Below are 20,160 nucleotides of genomic sequence, written 5' to 3'. Positions count from 1 at the left end.
TTAACAGCCACGTCTGCTTCTGTATTTGCTTGCTTGCTCACCCCAATAAAAGCCCTAGGCTGTAAGCGCCAGATGCGACTCTCATTTGCAGCCCTCTGGGCACCGTGTTCTCAGACACCTCGAGAGTTCGCCCCTGCGCAGGTAAAGCTTTGGCCAATAAAGTTCCAACTTAAACTCCTGAAAGTTTCCGACCATTTGTTGCTCATGTTCGTGGATGCTACACACACACATGTGTATATATATATATATATATATATATATATATATATATATATATATAGTATAGTTGTGTGTGTGTGTGTGCATGTATGTGTACACATACTCACATGACTGAATAACTAATACTGCACTTTCAGGGAGTCAGATATTCTTCCTAACTTTTTTCTATCAGAACACTATGCTAAGCGAAATAAATTAGTCAGAGAAAGATAAACACCATATGATTTCACTCATATGTGGAATCTAATTAACAAACTAAACCAACACGGAAACCAGAGGCAGACTCATAGATGGAGAGCAAATTGAGAGTTATGGGAGGGTGGGGTTAAGGGATGGAAGGATTGAGCAAAAAGGAAAAAGGACTCATGGACACGGACAATGCTATGGTGGGTGCAGGGAGGGTGGGGGTATAAGGTGGATAAATAGTAATGGAAAATTACAATAAAAATAATGCAAAAAGAAGAAACCTCAAGAAGGACCTTTTTCCTATACTTTTAAGAAAAGGAGAAAATATTCAATATTAGAAACATGACTTTGTACATCTAAAACCAGAAAAGCAAACAAGAAATTAACTTTGGCTCTATGTCTTCATTTAAAAGGATTAGATATACCTAAAAATCATATAAAATGTAGAGCAATTACAAGCCACAATAATACCATGTTAGGTTAGTTTATGAGCAAAATATAAACGTCAAACAAATTTATACCAGTAAAAAACACAGTTAATCCTGAGAAAATCAAATGTGAAACTACATAAGACTTATGTGTGGAAATTATTTGAAAAACATGATTGAACATTCAATTAACAGTCTCCAAATATGAACTGGAGCTAATATTAAAACTGAGGTTATAGAAATAAAAGATATGTCACTTTCTCTGAAAGGTTTCATAAACATGTAAGGAAGGAAGACAAAATATAAAAAATATGTATGATGGATGAAATGCTGAGGTGTATACAGAGTATACATGGAATATCTAACTTAGTCTAAAGAAAGAAGGAAAAAATTGCAAGAGGAAGCACTTGAGAAGTTGTTTGATCAAAAAGGAAGTTACAACATTAACAGCAACAGCAACGACAAAGATGGATGGACAGCATTCCAGGAAGAAGGAACAACATGTGCGTGAAACCACGACATGTGACAGTGGAGTGCCTTTGAAGAAAACTTTAGATTATTATGTGTAGTTAAACGTAAGCTTACCATACAATTTAGCAATCACATGCTCAGTTATTTGCTCAACTTGTTTTGAAAACTACACACAAATACTTATAATAGCTTTATTCACAATCACCAAAAACTAGAGGAAACCAAGGTGCCTCTCAATAGGCAAACAAATAGATTGTGTTCATCTCCCCATACACTGGATTACCAGTTAGGGATGAAATGAATGAAATAAGCTATTAATTCACACAAGGACATGGGTACATGGAAGAACACATATCACTAATGATACATATTGTACGTTTCAATTTATGTGATACTCTGGATATTAAAAAACTAGGGATAGGAACATACCAACACTTGTTAGTGGTTTGAAGAAGGAGTACGGAGGATCTCTAAAGTGAATAAAAAGACCAGTATGATACTGAAGTGGTGTATATATGATCCTGTGCATTTGTCAAAACAGAATTTTACAGTACAGAGAGTTAATCTCGATGTATGAACACTTTTTTAAAAAATCAACCAGGAGGTAGAGAATTAACCAGGATGGAATGTAGACTATGACAAAAAATAATCTATGACATAACTTCATTGAAGGTGATGGTAGAAAAACTTTCTAACCTAAGTAACTCTGGAACACAGTGCTTCACACTGTAAGATTAGAGACAATGATGGATGTGCTTATAAACACTGTACCTAGTTCATAAAGTTGCATCTCATGGGGGTATGACTTAAAAATTCTGAAACTGCTTTGCAAATACACTGGAGTTGAACAAATAGGTAAATGGATGGGGATCATGTTTCTCACCATTGGAGACTGAAGTTTTAGATAAGCAAGGGAACAAAGAATAGGATAAGACTGAATAACATCATTATGGACTCATGTTTAGTTACATATTCTAGATACAGAATGATAGATATAATTATAGATATAATGTATATGCACAGGTTAGTATATGTGCATATATTGCTCTATCCATTGAGAGATCCTAGAAACAATGATACCTAGGCTGCAATGAGCAGGTCTAATAGATCCTGATTTCAAATACCATTTTCCAATTAAAAAAAAACAGAATTTGGGTGCTTAAGGGTTGGGGAAGAAATATACAAAGTGCTCCTGGGCATCTTATAATGCCAGAAAGTAAAGAAGTGATGGAAAATACAAGAACATGGTATCCAACCTGAAAGAGCTTCCAAAGAACAAAGCTGGAACCTTTTGAGGATAAAAATAAATGACATAGTATTGGATTGTAACCCAATATTAAATAAATATCTAATTTATACTAATATAAACAAGTTAGTTAATTAAATAAGTAAGTGGTGGTAGGAGACACATACCTCACATTCAGAACTCCAAATGGAGTATTGTTTCCAAATGTATTTACCTTTAAACAATATAAACTAATTTGATAAAACCAGGAGGAACCTGGGAATGAGTGGAGCTGGAACCCATGGGGTGGTGCTGGGACCAGAGCAGCGTAGCTTCCTGCCTGAGGCTGTGGTGAGGAGGCTCTCTTACAGGAGGATCACAGCCATCAAAGCAGCAGGCTGACTGGGAGAGGGTCCAAGTGCTGCTCAAAAACAGGAAACTCAGTCAACAGGAGTAGGAGAATGGGCAACAGGACAGGGTCTCACACGGGTCTGAAGAGGAAAACCACAGGCAAAGAAAACAGGTAAACGGTAAGTAGGTTTTTAAAAAAAGCTTTGCATGTATTCACTTCATAAATATGTGTGCACTCTGTACAGATGTTGGCGTCTATTTTCAGACATTTGGTAGATCTTGAGTCTAACAGATAAAAGTTTCTTCTCTCTTCTGCCAAGACGGAGGCATAGGTGGAGAAGCCGTGCTTTCTCACACAACCAAGTTTAGAGACAACATAATATTAACAACAGAAAACACAGCCAGAACACAGAAAATTGAACTTTTCGGAAGTCTAATAACAATGAATTCTGCAGCCTGACACGTAATAGGGGCAAAGCCAGCAGCTGGCGGAGCAGGGTTGCACAGGAAAGGTCAGTCAGACGGACTCAGGTGCATGGATCCCAGGTGTGGGGTTGCAACGGGCGGACCCAGTGAACCACCCAGTGAGCGACCCACGGACCCAGCGAGGGCGCAGGGTGGCGGGTTGACTGTGGTGGTGTATTCCTGCGCAGATAGACCGGTGAGGAAGTGGCCAGTGAGACTGGACCAAGCAGGCCCCAGCGGCAGGAAGCAGCAGAGGAGGCCGTCATTTCCCGGCTCTGACCCTGCCCCACATACAGTGTCACAACCCCGCGACCTGAGCGGCCCCATACTGGTGAACATCTAAGGCTTCACTCCTCATATTTAACAGGCATGAGCAGACCAAAACATGGCTCAAGAAGATCTCAGAGCCCCAGAGCCCATAATTCTAAGCAACGAAGAAATAGCAAAATTTTCAGATGCACAGTTCAAAACACTGGTAATCGGGATGCTCACAGAACTGGTTGATTTTAGTCACAAATTAGAGGAACATATGAAGACTAAACTAATTGAAATGAAGGGAAATGCACAGGAAACCAGTAGTAATGGAAAGGAAACTGGGACTCAAATCAAAGGAGTGGACCAGGAAGAGGAAAAAAAGGACCAAACAGAAAATAATGAAGAAACAAGAATTCAAAAAAATGAGGAGAGACTTAGGAACCTCCAGGACATCTTTAAAAGTTCCAACATCCGAATTATAGGTGTACCAGAAGGGGAAGAGGAACAGCCACCAGTGGAAAACTTATTTGAACAAATAATAAAGGAAAACTTCCCCAATCTGGCAAAGGAAATAGACTTCCAGGAAATCCAGGAAGCTTAGAGAGTCCCAAAGAAGGTGGACCCAAGGAGGAACACACCAAGGCACATCATTATTACATTAGCCAAAATTAAAATGAAGGACAGAATCCTAGAAGCAGCAAGAGATAAGGGGATAGTCACCTACAAAGGAGTTCCCATCAGACTGTCAGCAGATTTCTCAAAAGAGACCTTACAGGCAAGAAGGGGCTGGAAAGAAGTATTCCAAGTCATGAAATACAAAGACCTACAACCAAGATTGATCTATCCAGCAAAACTTTCATTTAGAATAGAAGGACAGATAAAGTGCTTCTCAGATAAGATCAAATTCAAGGAGTTCATCATCACCGAGCCCTTATTATATGAAATGTTAAAGGGACTTACCTAAGAAAAAGGAGATAAAAAAGATGAACAGTGAAAGGACAGCAAACTCACAGTTATTAACAACCACACCTAAAACAAAAGCAAGCTAAAAGGACAGCTAAATCAGGAGCAGAACCATAGAAATGAAGATCACATGGAGGGTTAGCAATAGGGGAGTGGGAGGAGGAGAAGGGGGAAGAAGGTACAGAAAATAAGTAGCATAGACAGTAGATAGAAAATAGATAGGGGAGGGTAAGAATAGTATGGGAAATATAGAATCTAAAGAACTTCAGACACATGGTTATAAACTAAAGGGGGGGAATGGTGGGCGTGGGAGGTGCAGGGTCGAGAGGAATGAAAGGGGGAATGGAACAACTGTAATGGCATAATCAATAAAATAAAAATTAAGAAAAGTTTCTTCTCTAAACAAAGCTTACATTCATTGTAATAGAATAACAAAAATAAATATTCAAGTGAATAAAAATAGCAACTTATGGTTTTTAAAGCCCTATGAAGAAGTTATTATGGTGATAGTTGAGCTGGAACTTAATGGGTAAGTCTTAGGCACCCATTACTAAAAAGGGGGCCAAAAGCAGGTAGTGTGTTGCATTCAACATTTTAGGCAGAGACATGAAAATATCTCATTTAATACTCACAATGATTAATGAATTGCTCAAAATAGTAAACACTATCTTTGCCTCCACTTTACAGATTAGAAAACTCGGGGTTGGCCATCAGTAACGTGCACACTGCTTGCCATGGGGTAAGTTGTGTGCCTTCAGAATCCATATGTTGAAGCTTGGACTGACAGCTCAAAATCTAACTATATTTAGATACGGTGTCTTTAAGGGGTGATTAGGTTAAAACGAAGCCAGTAGGATTGGCCCTAATGCAATCTAAATAAAAAGAGAGAATTTGGACATCCAGAGAGACACCAGGGAGGTACTTGCACAGAAGGATCACGTGGGAGCACAATAAGAAAGCATCCATCTGCAAGCCAAGGAGAGAAGCCTCAGGAAAAAAAATTGCTGAAAACTTGATCTTGGACTTCTAGGCTCCAGAACCATGAGAAATAAATTCTTATGTTTAAGCCACACAGTCTGCGGAACTTTGTTACGGCAGTCCTAGCAAACTAATATGCTACTTAAGATGGTGCCACAGAAACAAAAATCTCTTGTGTTGTGATTTTAATTACTGTTTTGTATAGCATCTCCTCACAAGATATTTCCGAACTTACTTTAGGAAGTTCCAAGTAGAATTAGTGTCCTTCCAGGATTATGTCAGAGGCAAATGAGCATCAGACATGGAAATGAAGCTCAAATCAGGAACATCAGGCACATCTGCATGACTCTATGGCAGCAACGTGTCTGAGGCTGGTGGAATGCTGAGGGGGAGGAAGAAGCCTCTCAGTGAGTGCTGTTCTCTGGCGTCAGATATCCTGGGTTTGAATCCAGGTTCCCCAACTTACTAGTTGTATTATTGGGGGCAATTTGAATGTAAATTTTTATATTCTTCTCATCTGTAAAATGGCAGTGATGATAGTTCCAGCTTATAAGGTAGGTGTGAGATTTATGAACAAGTGCAGTGTAGTCAGAATGGTACCTGAGTCATCGTAAGCACTCAAAAAACATGAGCTAATATTATTTGTAAAGCAGCAACTGCACCTATTTGTAGAATCTTGAATGGGGGTGTGAGTGGGCATCTTGATTTGCTTACTTCTGCATATGCAAGACCTAGTAAGCCATGAAGAAATGGTTGCTAAATGAATCCTGCCTAAACTTCCTAAGATACCAATTGGAAAACATATTTTAAAACTGTGGCCTAATAATCATAAGAGTCTAACAAAGAAGATTCATTCACATATGATGCCACTACTATGTCTTTTTTCCTTTGTCCAAAATGCTACCCAAAATCAGCAAAAGGGGGGAGGGTACTGCCTGGGGTGGCCGGTTTGCCTCTGGGCCAAATGGAGAGAGCTGTAGGTGTGGAGTTATCAGAAAATTCTTCTCTGTGATCTGCCTTTCCTGGGAAATGAGAAAGAAACAAAGCAGTTGCTGTCTTGATTCCAACTTTTCTATATAATCAGTTCAGGCAAAGAATACCTTTCTCTCCAGCAAGGTCAGCCTCTACAGCTTCAAAAAGCTTTCAGAGAACAGGCCTAGTATCCCTTGGGGGCAGATATAACCCACCGCTTAGGTGGTGGACCTATCTAAAGAGATAAAAATAAAGTTTTGGGGACCAAAGGGACAAACCAGCTAATTGCTAGAAGCCTGAGAGCAGGCATGTGTATGAGCTATTTGAGGTCTGACAAGTGTTTCATAAGGTGAGTTGGCTCTGTGTGTTAAGAAAACATGATCACCTTGTCAAAGTGTGGCTGCCAGAAATGTTCCTTTACTCTGATGATTAACGGGGTTATTATTAATCCTTTCTGTGGTTATCCTTGAATGTGTGACACAGATCCTTTGTCATCAGAAGAAACACCCTTTTTACATTCCAGTGAGAACATAAGAAGGGTTTAATTACTATCCACAGCATCTGTTTATTTGAGTCTTCTTATGAATAATCATGTAGACCAACATATCCAGATGGCCAGGCTTTCTTCCTATTTCTGCCTTTTCTTCCTTTCTCATGATTAAAGACATTTATTTTATGTACAGAAAAGTCATGTATCAGAAGACAACTGAGGATATAGCTCCAATTGCTTGAGATAATATGGAAAAGTACATTGTAGTAACAGCTTTGGCCAATGTGCATCAGTTGGCTGGAGTGTGGTCCCATAAACTGAAAGGTCAGTCACAGGTTCGATTCCCAGTCAGTGTGTGCAGAGGAGACAACCAATCAATGTTTCTCTTTCACATTGATAAGTCTCTCTCTCTCTCTCTCTCTCTCTCTCTCTCTCTCTCTCTTTCACCCTCCATCTCTTCTTCCCTCCAATAGATGTAACCTCAGGTAAGAATGTTTTAAAATCCTACTAACAGGAGAGAACACAATACCCATGCTGATAAGTTGGTGAACATTTGCCTCACTCTAGTAGGTTTTTTACTGGATAATTAAATAACCTTTTGCCTTTGGGCAGAATCACACTTTTGCCACAAACTGAAAACTTTGTTTACCCTGTGCATTGGTGGTATAAGAGCTCTGACTTAAATGATGTACAATGTTATGTGGTGAAAAGTAGTTTGCAGATTGCTTGCTCTATTAAGACTCAACCACAAAAGTTAAAAAACTATCACTAATTCATATTTGTAAAGAAAAACATACCTCAACCTGTTTTTTTTTTTAGTAACACACAAGCCAATGAACATTATCTGGCACCATTCTGAAGATGGAAGGTGTCATTCATGGTCAAACACATTTAGTAAATGTTGTCTGCCAGATATGTCCTAGAGATCACAATAAGGCTCATAAATGTTATAGTAATTGGCTGAAACCTGCTCAATATAGGTCCCTAAACTCTGACCTCAGAATAAGTTTTGTTGTTTTTGCTTTTACAAAAGTCCAGCAGGATGTCAGCGATGTGAATTTCATTTGGGAAAGACTGCCTTACATATATCAGCTCACTTCTGTGGAACTCTAAGACATATTTTTCTTTATGATCGTGCATTTTAAGCTCCAATCACTTAGAACTGAACTTGCTCCTCTGGATGACCATTCTGCTTTCCAAACCTGTCATGGGATAGAGAACATTCAGCCAAGTGCATCCACCCAGTGGTCTTAGAGAATTAGCTTCACTTCTATCTAGAGAGGTTGTTTTATGGTTTCCAAAGTAATAAAGTGCCCTATTCTTAATGCAACACCAATAACAGCAGTTGCTTCCCACATAGGCTAAAGATTAACAACAGGAATTGGGCAGATTTATAGGGCAGGTTATTATACCCTTAAAATAAGAGGGTGTTACTAATTCTCTTTCCCTCGCTTTAATAGACTGGCAGCTTCCTGGGCTCCAGGGAGTTTCGTGAGACAAATAACTCTTCAAATAAACTACCTGGGAGTAGGAAGCTCAGAGGTGACTCTGCTCTCTCTGACTTGCCACCGTTCACTGCTGCAAAGGGACAGCTGCAAAAGCACCAGTTACCACACAGCGCTTCTAAAAGTGTTCAATAAACTTTAAGTGTCAGCCTCAGAACAACCGGTGTTAGGGTAGGCAACTGCATGCTCACCCCTCAGCCACACCCCCCACAACTCATTACACTCTCCTGGGACCATATACAGTCACTCACAATCTGTTTCTAGCTCAGGTTCAGTCCATAATGACTGAATCAACCTGAGGTTCTTTATCTCTTCCTTTTCACTCTAGGAGAGGTGATAAGTAATATAAATTCTCATAGACACCAAAAATAATGTTGAACTCAAATATGAAGGCCCCTATTTCTCCTTCCATTGTGCCAGTTCCTGGGGCTCCAGTTTAAACTTTAGGGTCTAAAACTTCCACTGGTACAGTGGAGGAGTTTGAATCCATTATTAAGTACCAAACAGCCTGCATAGTATACTTTTAAGAAAATTCGAAGGGGTCTTTTCTGCCCAAATAACTACTGTATGCCCCTGAGATACCTGAAATATCCAAGTTTAATATTAATCCTAAAAAAACATTTTCAGAAGATTAAGGTAGAATAGACATTTTAGCATAATTTCTATAATATAATCTTATAACAGAGTAATTTATGGTCATCCAATAATTATTTTAAACCTTGTTACAACCTAGGATTTGTTTCTGGGAGTTATTGAAGATACAGGACATTACAACTATCTAGTTCTAGGTTCCAAACAGATTCTGGGGGAAAACATACACTGTGCTGCTAAAACAAGCTCCTCCTCTGGAGTTACTCATCTCCATCCCGTCCTGGGGTCAGGATCATGCTGTATGACAGACATCAGGGTATGTCACTGGCACAAGTATATTTGTGAGGCAGGGCAGCATGAGGAGTGTCTAGGAGAAACCTGGGCAGACTCTTGCATTTAATTCTGGTTTTGCCATTAATAAGAATTGGCATCAGTTTCTCTGAGTCTCAGTTTGCTTACTTGTTGAATGTGTCAAAATATTTAAAAATTATTGTTATAAAGTTATTTGACAGTTACCAATACTGTACTATCAGTTAGAAGAGCTACTTAGGAGCTGAGGAATTTGATTGCATACAATGGACCCTTGAACAACATGAGTTTGAATTGCACAGGACAACTTATATGCAAATTTTTTCAATAAATACCATAAATATTTTTTCTTCCTAATAATTTTCTTAATTACATTTTCTTTTCTCTAGCTTACTTTATTGTAATACTACAGTATATAACAGACAAAAGTGCATCAGTCAACTGTGTGTATCAGTTAATCTTCCAATCAACAGTAAGCTATTAGTGCAGCTGTCCACATCCTTGGTTTCCCAAGCACAGATCAAAAATACTCCTTTTGAGGAGTTGGTTGAATCTGCAGAAACAAAAAGTCAGCTATGGTTAAGTTTGTGGGAGTCAAAACTCATATGAGGATTTCGATCTGCATGCGGGATTAGAGTACCTAACCTCCACATTGTTCAAGGGTCAAATGTACATCTAAGTGCTTTGATCTTAGTACCTGCACACCTTTTGCTTCCTACTCATTTACCTGTGGCAATATGAGAATGCCTTTCTCAGATCCTCTGTGGCAGTGTGCCAGCTTCTGCCCTTTGGAATTCATCACAGCATTTGCACTGAGGTTGTTTCTTCACATTTTTTCTGTTCCTGGGAGGCACTGGCATTCTCTGGTGGTGGCTTGGGATCAAGGACATTCCAGTTGCCTTACCTGACTTTCATTAGAACTGCACATTGGTCCTAAGGTGCTTCTACTCAACTTTCTTTTCTTCTTTCCACTTAAGCTATTATCCCCTTCCTTCCTTCCTTCCTTCCTTCCTTCCTTCCTTCCTTCCTTCCTTCCTTCCTTCCTTCCTTCCTTCCTTCCTTCCTGTCTCTCCTTCAGTCAGCATCAGATTTGTATCATGGTTTTTCAGTTCTCTCAGGCTCTCCCAGTATCATGCCCATTTTATTTCAAAAACATTTCATTTCTTGTCTATGTAATTCTATCTTGGCATCTTCTTTTCAGAGGACCTGGATGAACACAGCAATAAACCTCATAATAAATTGCAAAACAGCTACTTGCTCTCTCAATCCTAACTTTCATTCTGCTCTTACCATCCAGATAGACATAGTTTTTTTAAGGGGTATATCTGCCTGAAAGGGCAATCACCACATTTCATATACATTTTCAATGCCAATGATACACTTTACAGTTAAAGTGACTTTGCCTAAAGGGAGAAAGGAAAGAATTGAGAAAGGAAAGAGAGAAAATTCGATATTATTGCATGTCTACTATATACTAGGCATATTGTTCTGACAGGCCATTCTATTTCAATTCCAAAAGAATCTTGTAATGCAGATTTACATATGAGATTGAAAAAGTATAAGTTGCATATGAGAAACTAAGTATCAAGACATGGAAGAACTCAAAATTTCAACCCTGGTTTCCTTAGTTTTTTGCTCATTTTAGTGCATTATAAAAACACTGAAATATAGTATTTCCTACAGTGTTTTAAATAGATAAATTTTTCAGATATACCTGAATATAATTATCTGGGCATACACACAAATGTGTATATGCACAAACAGTGAGATATCCACATATGTATGTACATATACATACGCACACATAGTTGGCTATATAAACAAATATGGATATATGTTCATATATAGATATATAAACACATACATATATTCTACATACAGAGTGTTTTGTGTTCAAGCAGTGTTTGATTTATTCAAAGCCATGGCCCATATTATCATCGGGGTCTTTTGTTACAATGAAGTAATCTGTTCCTAATAAATGAGGATTTAACATGTAGAAGGCCTAAGATGTCAATGAAGACTAAGCATCAATAATGCCTGGTGGAGTTCTGATCTATATTTGTGCTCCATTCATTCTGCTTATGTCATTAGATGCGTGAGGTAGGAGTTAATCAGATGCCCAAGAACAGCACTGAAAACCAATAGCTCACCATAGGAAACTGACATTCTCCTACTGGGTCCTGTTGAAATCTATTCTAGTTTCTGTCAATGTAACCAGGCTTATTAGTAGCATGTGAATTACATCATCCAATAATTTTAGGAAAATAAATGCCTCAATTTATAAACTACTCTATGCACAATTATAAAAATGGTAGAATTGGTCTGAATAACAATTTCCCACATACTGAAAGCCCACTAAATATGTGAAAAGGTACTAAGAGCTTTGAATGCATTATCTCTCACTCATTATGTGTCCAAATCACATTTCTAATAAGTCTGAATAGTTGCTCCTGGAACTTTCCTTTGTCTAATATGTAGGTCACTAAAACCTGAAGTACTGGCAGCTGTCGCTGACCTCTCTCTTTTTGACAACCCACTTTGATCCCATCTTTAACCCCAAAACGTACACCCTCAGTTCTTCACAAACATATGTGCTCAGTACTGTTGTTTTTATGTTATTCCTGGAATGTATAAATGTCCTGCACCCCTAAGGAAATCATCCAACTTCACTTGCAAGTGAAGTACTAGGCTCATTGCATTTTGTCTGCTCTACGAAGCAGTGCCCATCAGTGATGGCAACAGGTCTTCTGGTGGCTGCCTTAGTTCATCCTGGCTCCCAGAAAAGGTGAGTGGCAGGCTATATTTTAATTACCCCCATGGCTGGGTGAGCTGCCCTTCCTGGGCCTGTGTGAAAATAGTCATGCTTCAGTCCTTTGATTAGGGATCACTGGCTGGCTGTAAATGTGATCGAGCTATCAGGACTCAGATAAAAAACAACAGTTACATCCAGACACAGATGCCAAACTCTTTCCTAATCAATTGTGCAAATGAATGGTGGGTGGCAGATTCAAGTTTAGGTTGACAAGTGGGTGACAAAAGAGGGTGACCTCTATGTACAATGGAGAAGGAAGCATAAGGTACAGCTGATATTTTGATATGAGGCAAGAGGCACAGACTCAGGACTTTCCCAAGAGGGGGATTTGAGATAGGAAAGAAAGTAATTACTAATTGAGTACTGCTATTTAGTCAAGCAGACCATGCCTAGTTTACTCAATCTGTGTAAGACTTCATCAAACCTCTTCTTGGTTCTGTAGTACACACTGTTCTAGGTATTGTGGAGCTCATATAGGGGAATTAAAAGGAAGGAAATAAATACCTAAACACAAATAAGATGATTTCAAGGAGCAATAAATGTTATAGAACAGTGACACAAAATACTGTGCTAGAATGGGGTTATGAGAATAGTCCTTTTTATTGAGTGCTTAGGGCAGGCAATTCTGAGGAGAAGACACTTGAGCATACACTTGAGGAGTGAGATGATGGCCTGTGTGAAGATCTGGAGGGAGAATGTTCCCAGCACAAGCCAAGTTGCTGGCCGTGGGAAATTGGAAGGATGACTGAGGAAGGAGGCCTAGAAGAAGGACAAGCTGTACTGGCTCAGTTAGGGCATTTATTGTCAAGGAAAATAAATTATCTGTATTCTAGTATTTTTTTCAAATTTAACGTATTTATTTATTTATTTAATTAATTTTATTTAGTTATTTTTCAAGTACAGTTTTCTGTCTATTTCTCCCATCCCAGCCCACCCCGCCCCGTGCTCCCCACCTCCCTCCCATTTCCACCCCCTTTAGTTATTGTCCCTGCGTACTTTATAGTTGTTCCTCTAAGTCTCTCCCTTTTTTATGTTATTGTTCAAGTACAGTTGTGTCCATTTTCACCCCACCATGCTCCCCGCCCCGCCCATCCCCATCCCCCCTCAAAGCTATCTCCTTTGCCTTTGTCTCTGTGTCCTTTATACATAAATGTGATAAAAATTTATTGGAAGATTTTAAAAATAGGGAGTGGCAATGATATGATTCACATGTATTAAAATTCTTCAGGCAATTATGGGGGAATGGATTGTAGAAGACTAGCCAATTTATACATAATGAAACATTATGGATAGAAGCCAGTATCATTTCAAAAGTTACACAGACATTAAGAAGCAGAGCTGAAATTTAAACTACCTTGGCTCTGTAAGTAAAGGGGATGTTCTCTCCTTTGATGCTTTTTCCAGGACACCAAGTAGACATAACCATGAACTATCAACTAATGTAATGAATTGGTTTATTTGCCCATTAAAGTCATTGGTCAAAATGTATAAAAGTTTTTTTCCCTTTTTTCTATTTATTTTTTTGGTGCAGAGCACAGAGTGTTTTGCAGCTGTCATCAACACCTTTTCCTTACTACAAAAAGTGTATTTTTATTATTATTTAATTCTTCATGATTACTGGATTTCACTGCCACTTTTTTTTTCAAACAGCATATTCTGCTCTGTTTTCATCTCGCTTCCCCCTTATCGTGTGGCCAAGAACTGGGAACAAAGCTCTGGGCATGTACACAGTTTGGAAATATTTAATCTTTATGAGTTGGTTCTAGGGGAAGAATTTTAAATCTTTTGAAGAGGTTGTATGTTAATGAAATGTAAGTTTGTAAATAAGTAGTATACTCATGCTTCCTGTTCTAACAGTTTAGTGTGCAGTACACCAATCTTCCACCAAAACCAAAGAAATGTTGGCTGAAATGCAAAGCGCATCTGTGTGAAGGCATCACAGAGCTATCACGATACATGGGATTCAAGACCAATATTCCAGAGAAAAGCACAGAAATGTGAACCCAACAGTCAGAATCAGTGTTTCTCTCAAGACATTTGAAGAAGTAACATCAATCTTAAACTCACTTCTTTAAAAAAGGGAAACATTTTCAGCTCATTTTGCAGACCAAAAATGTCTTAATATGAAAATCTCGTGATGTTATAACAAAGGAAAAAAATCAAATCAATCTCTCATCAAGGTAGATATAAAAGCACTAAAAACATATTGGAAAACCATGCCCAATAATCAGTTTAAGAAGTGAATGCAATATGTATCAAAAGAAAACACTGGAACTCAGGTACAGTAACCCTCTTACTCCCAGGACCACTTTCCACAGTTGCAGTTACTTTGGTCAATCATAGTCCAAAATTTTAAATGAAAAAATCCAAAAATAGACAAAAATAAGTTTTAAATTGCTACAGTTCTGAGTAGCTTGGTGAAGTCTTGGACCATCCTGCGCCGTCCTGCCGAGACATGGTCTACCCCTCGCCCAGTGCGCCCGCTGAGTACAGCACACCGTCCGTCGGCCAGGGCCCAGCAGCCTGGCAGGGACCAGCTCTGCCCTGTGGGCATCTCAGTGCTTGCATTCCAGTGGCCTTAGTGTATTTAGTCACTGCCCCAAAGTGTAAGGGTAGTAATGCTGACACTTTGGATATGATAGAGAGAAGCCATAAAGTACATTCTTTAAGTAAAAAGGTGAAAATTCTTGAGTTAATATTTTGAAAGAGCAAGAGAAATCACAATCACATAACTTTAATTACAGTATATTATTACAATACAATTGTTCTTTATTATCTGTTATTGTTGTTAATCTCTTCCTGTGCCTAATTTATAAACTTATAAATTAAATTTATCACAAGTACATAGTATAGGAAAAGGCATATCATATATAGGATTTGGTACTATCTGCCTTTTAGTTACAATAATTGTACCCCCCATGGATAAGGGGAACTTCTATAATAAAAATGTGTACCAATCATGCAAGGTTGGTTTAAATTTTAAAGTTATCAAATTCTCTCATACGTCCTAAATAAAGCAGAAAATCAAGTTATTATCTCAATAAAGGAGAAAAATCATATATTATGCCATATGCAAAATCAATTTTAAGTAAAGTATAGATCTAAATGCAAATGGCAAAACAATCAAGGGTCTAGAAGATAGAACAGGGTAATCTTTCCATGACCATTGAGTAGGTACAAAATAAGTAATAATCATGAAAAAAATAATGATACATTAGACCACTTAAAACTAAGATCTTTTATTAATTGAAAAACTGTGTCTAGAGAGTAGAAAGGCAGGGCAAGCCACAGAGTAGAGGAAGATATAGGAGATACACACCTTGACAAAGCTCCTGACTCCATGATGTATAATGCAGTCCTGTAGATCAATAAGAAAAGGCATTAAGAAAAACCCAAACATAATACAAGCATAAGAATGGAACAGACATGTCACAAAATGATGTACACAAATATCCAATAAACATATTAAAATGTGAGCAACCTCCTTAGTCATCAGAACATACAAATAATATTCACAATAGAATACTATTGTATAATCATCCAAATGGTAAAGTGACAAAAGGTAGGTAAGTACTGATAAGAATATGAAGCAACAACAGCTCTTATGACTTTGTTGGCTGAAGTAATATTAATGTAATTACCTTGGGGAGCCTTTGGAAGAACTTACTGAAGTGGAAATATATACATAATGTGTAACTCAGCACTTCCATTCCCAAGGATGTACCCACCAGAAATGTGTACCTATATGTATCAAAGGATGTATAATAGTATGTTTACAGTAGCACTGTCTTTAATAGCCCCACATTGCTAACAACTTTATTATTACACAAAGTTAGGATGAGTATAAAACAGAGTTGTACTTATACACTGGAACATTATACAGCAATGGGAATGAACTACTACTGCTACCCATAAAAACATGGATAAATATCAAAACCACAGTACTGAATGAAGAAAGTCAGATCAAAAAAATACATGCAGGAAAAAATGTATTTGTGGAAATAGAGGTCAGAAGAGTGTTTGTCTCTGGGGAGAAATAGTGACTGGGAAGAGCCAGGAGTCGGGTTTCAGAGGTGTTGGTAATACTGTCCTCACTGCTCTTTGTGGCTCTGTGTACATGTGTTCCCTTTGTAAAAACCCATCCAGCTGTTCACTGTGATTAGTGCTCGTGCTCCACATGGGCTGTGCTCAGCTACCACTAGCTTTGGTATCCTCTTCATACAGAACTAGGGTAGGAGGGGAATCCCCTTGTTGGCTAGGCCAGTCTTGTAGTAGAAGGAAAAGAAAGCAAGACGCAATCACATTATGTATCTTGATGGAACTGCTCAGGGGAGGGACAGGCTCCCTCCCTGACTCCCCTATCGTCACCAGGGCAAGTCACAGAACAACTCTGATGTTGATGGGAAGCAAGTGCAGTTGTTTCCCTGGGCTAAGGGGGAAATGTTTTTAAAAGTAGTATAATTTTCCACAATGACTTTCTTTTTGGCAAAGTAATTTCACACCGCTAAGCAGAAAACCATTTCTTCCTAAATTTAAAACACTCAGTTGAAACAAGTTTTAAAAATTTTTTTAAGAATTTCCTAAAATTCTCAAAGAAGTTACACAAAATTGATTATAAGTAAAACTGCTTATAATCTTCCCAGTAAGATTTCTCCTGTAGCAAGGTTTACAAATGTCAAGACCATTAATGTCTCTCGTCTAGCTGCCAAACCTGAGTTTTTAGTCATATTAAATTGCAACTTTGGAGGTATTTTTGCAATATAGTTTTATTCTGCTTCTAGAGGTGTTATTTGTAACACTACCGTAGAAAATTTAATTGGGTAAATAGACTACTTCCCCAGCCTCCACCCCCTAAACTTATCAGAAAACCTATGCACATATGTATTCATTTTAAATGCAATTGATTCAGGTTAGATTGTTTACAACTGAACACTTTTACATCGTGTGTAATTAAAAAAAGAAGTTTCATATTTCTCATCAATGAATAAAACTAACCTTTCTGTCTGCTCAATGTAAGTACGATGACTTTGCATTGTCACTGTCAGAAAGGCAGGTCTTTGAAATTATGTGTGTGAGGATATTTTTCAGTGTGAAACTGGATGGTGCTAATGTATATGGAAGACCTACTGTGTGTCAGGCAGCCTGTTAGGCTATTTTCACACAATATCTCATGTTTCTCACAATTAATGGAGCCACAACTTTCTTTTACATAAAGAACACTGTTGGTGTATCACCTATAATGCGCCCAACAGTCCTGCAAGCTGTAGGCTCCCCCACCTTACTGAGGGATATATGTTCCAAGACCCACCAGTGGATGATGGACCTGCAAATAGTAATGAACCCTGTATATACTATGTTTTTCTCCCTATACATGCATACCTATGATGAAGTTTAATTTGTAAATTAGGCACAGTAAGATATTAACAACCTTACCTATTAATAAAATAGAACAATTATGGCAATATACTGCAATAAGTTATGCGAATACAGTCTCCCTCTTCTCTCTCAAAATACCTTACTGAACTGAGCTCACACTTTGTGTGATGTTATGAAATGATACAATGCCTACGTGGTGAGATTCACTGAGGTGAGTGACATAGGCTTCTCATGCAACATGATTGACTTTCTGATGATATGTCAGGAAGAGGGTCAAAAGTAGCACTTTCTTTTATTTTCTCTACAAGTTCATGGATAGAAGGTTTGTTCTTACCATAGATTTTAGCAATCTCAGCATGCCACATTTTTTCTTTCCTTAGTAAGTCAAGAACTTTCACCTTTTTACTTAAAGAAAGCATTTTGTGGCTTTTCTTTGGCATATCTGAATAGCCAGCATCATCACTCTTGAGCTTTGGGACCATTATTAAGTAGAAAAACGGCAATTTGAATACCATCACTCTGATACTGCAAGTGCTGATTAATATCCAAGACAACTAGTAAGTGACAAATGGGTGGGTCCCATATACAGTGTGGATGTGCTGGAGAAAGGGCGATTTATGTGTGTGGGGGGGGCTCTGCCCACAGGGTTCCCCTGGCTGCCACGGATGAGAATAAGTCTACCAAGACGTGATCTGCTCGGGAAGGAAAGATGGCCGATCTCTGAAAGGGGAAGGGCCAAGAGCTTTTTCCTCAATGGGATTTTATTGGATTTGTTTTGCACAGGAATACAGGTAAAGCTCATTAATCATTCTCAGGCAATAAGGACCTACAAGCAACAGATAACAAATAACTCTGAGGGCCTATCTGGAGTCAGGGTCAGATAGCTAAAGAGGTATAAAACTTTGAGGAACAAACTCACTTTGTGCTTGGATCCTTATTTAATTGAGAGCATTCTAAACAAAGCAGTTTTCATGGGATTTTACATATTCTTTCTTAGGCTTGATTGCCCTAGGGAACCCGCCCTTTCCAGCACAGGGCAGTACCCACCACCAGCATTGTTTCAAGTTTAAGGCATTGTCTCAGGATTAAGTCAGACAGGGGAAGTAAGGCAGCCAAGAGATTAGGGAAACTTCTTGCAGACCGAATGAGGACTCAGGCTATGTCATAGCCAAGGGGCAAGGGTCCATCACCTCCTTTTGCTGTACCCCCCAAGTCCTTCCCTGGGGCCTTCACGTGATTGTGCCTGTCTTAGGTCGTTCCCCCCTTGGGGAATCTTACCAGTCATTGGCTAACTGGTCAAGATTGGAGGCCAGTTATGGATGAAGAAAAAGGAGCAGAAGCTGCACCCCTTCAAGGGAGATAAGCCTCGTCTCCTTAGTGGCTTGCAGGCTGAAGGTCGTTTTCTCAACCTTAGTAATTGAGGGGTTACAGCTCCTGAAACCAGGCAGGGCAGTTCCCAACAGGGATTCATGTGGGTGGGTCACAAAAACAGTATGGAAGTGCTGGAGAAGGGGAGATTCATGGCCTGGGCAGAACGAGGTGGGACTATGTGAGATATTGTCATACTATGCAGAACAGCAAGTAATTTAAAACTTATTCATTGTTTATTTCTGGAATGTTTCATTTAATATTTTCATACCATAGTCAAAACCCAATAACTGAACCTACACTAAGCAAAATCATGAATAAGGGGGAGACTACTATTGTTACTAAATAAATCACCCAAGTCCATACATCTAGCTATTAACCCAAAGTTCATGCATTCTGACAAATCACTCTCATTCTTCTTGCTTCCTCTTTACTAATAGTTGAAAACTCTAAAGTATCATCAGTGCTAACAAATAATAATCCACAGATTGTGGTGCCCCATGCATGTTAATTACCACTTCAGTTTTAATTTGAGCATACCTTGTATTGTGTACTTTTCTCTTTGAACAGTGAAAGGAAACTTAGAGGTAAATTGTGATAGACATAGTTCATCACTTGGTACACTATGAGTTACATTTTTTTTTGTATTACCATTGATATACAAGGTCTCTTTACTGACCATGTCAAAGATTCAAAAATGAAGGTGAGAATAACCACAGTGGTGAAAAACATGCAGGTATGTGTGTGCATATGAGTGATATGTGGGCACAGACTCACAAATGGGTTTGGGATAAAGATCTTTGAATGGACAGATAGGAGGAAAAGTGAATCACCAGCTAGTAGAGTAATGCATACCGTCAAAAGCGTAATAGATGTTTGGCTTCACCTGCTCTAATTTAAAGCAGAGATAGAATGGAAGGCCTGATGATAGAAGTTAGAATAGCCTAGACAAGAAAGTAACTAAAAAATTTAAAACAAACAAAACAAAACCCCACAACAGCCCAGACACTCCTTTGATTGCACCTAAATTAGAAAGCTTTGAACTAGAAAAAATATACCCTATGGACACTTGCTTCTGACTTCATGCCTTAGACTGTATTCCTTAGTGGATAATTATTAAAACCTCAGTTTTTACATACAAAAGAAATATTGAAAATATACTAAAAAGAGTTATTTTAAATGACTTGTGGCTTATG

The sequence above is a fragment of the Artibeus jamaicensis genome, unplaced genomic scaffold (assembly GCF_021234435.1).
Source record: "Artibeus jamaicensis isolate MK-2021 breed Jamaican fruit bat unplaced genomic scaffold, CSHL_Jam_final contig_536, whole genome shotgun sequence".
NCBI classification, from domain to species: Eukaryota; Metazoa; Chordata; class Mammalia; order Chiroptera; family Phyllostomidae; genus Artibeus; species Artibeus jamaicensis.
The sequence above is the reverse complement of the archived record's forward strand: the minus strand, read 5'-3'. Positions refer to the sequence as shown.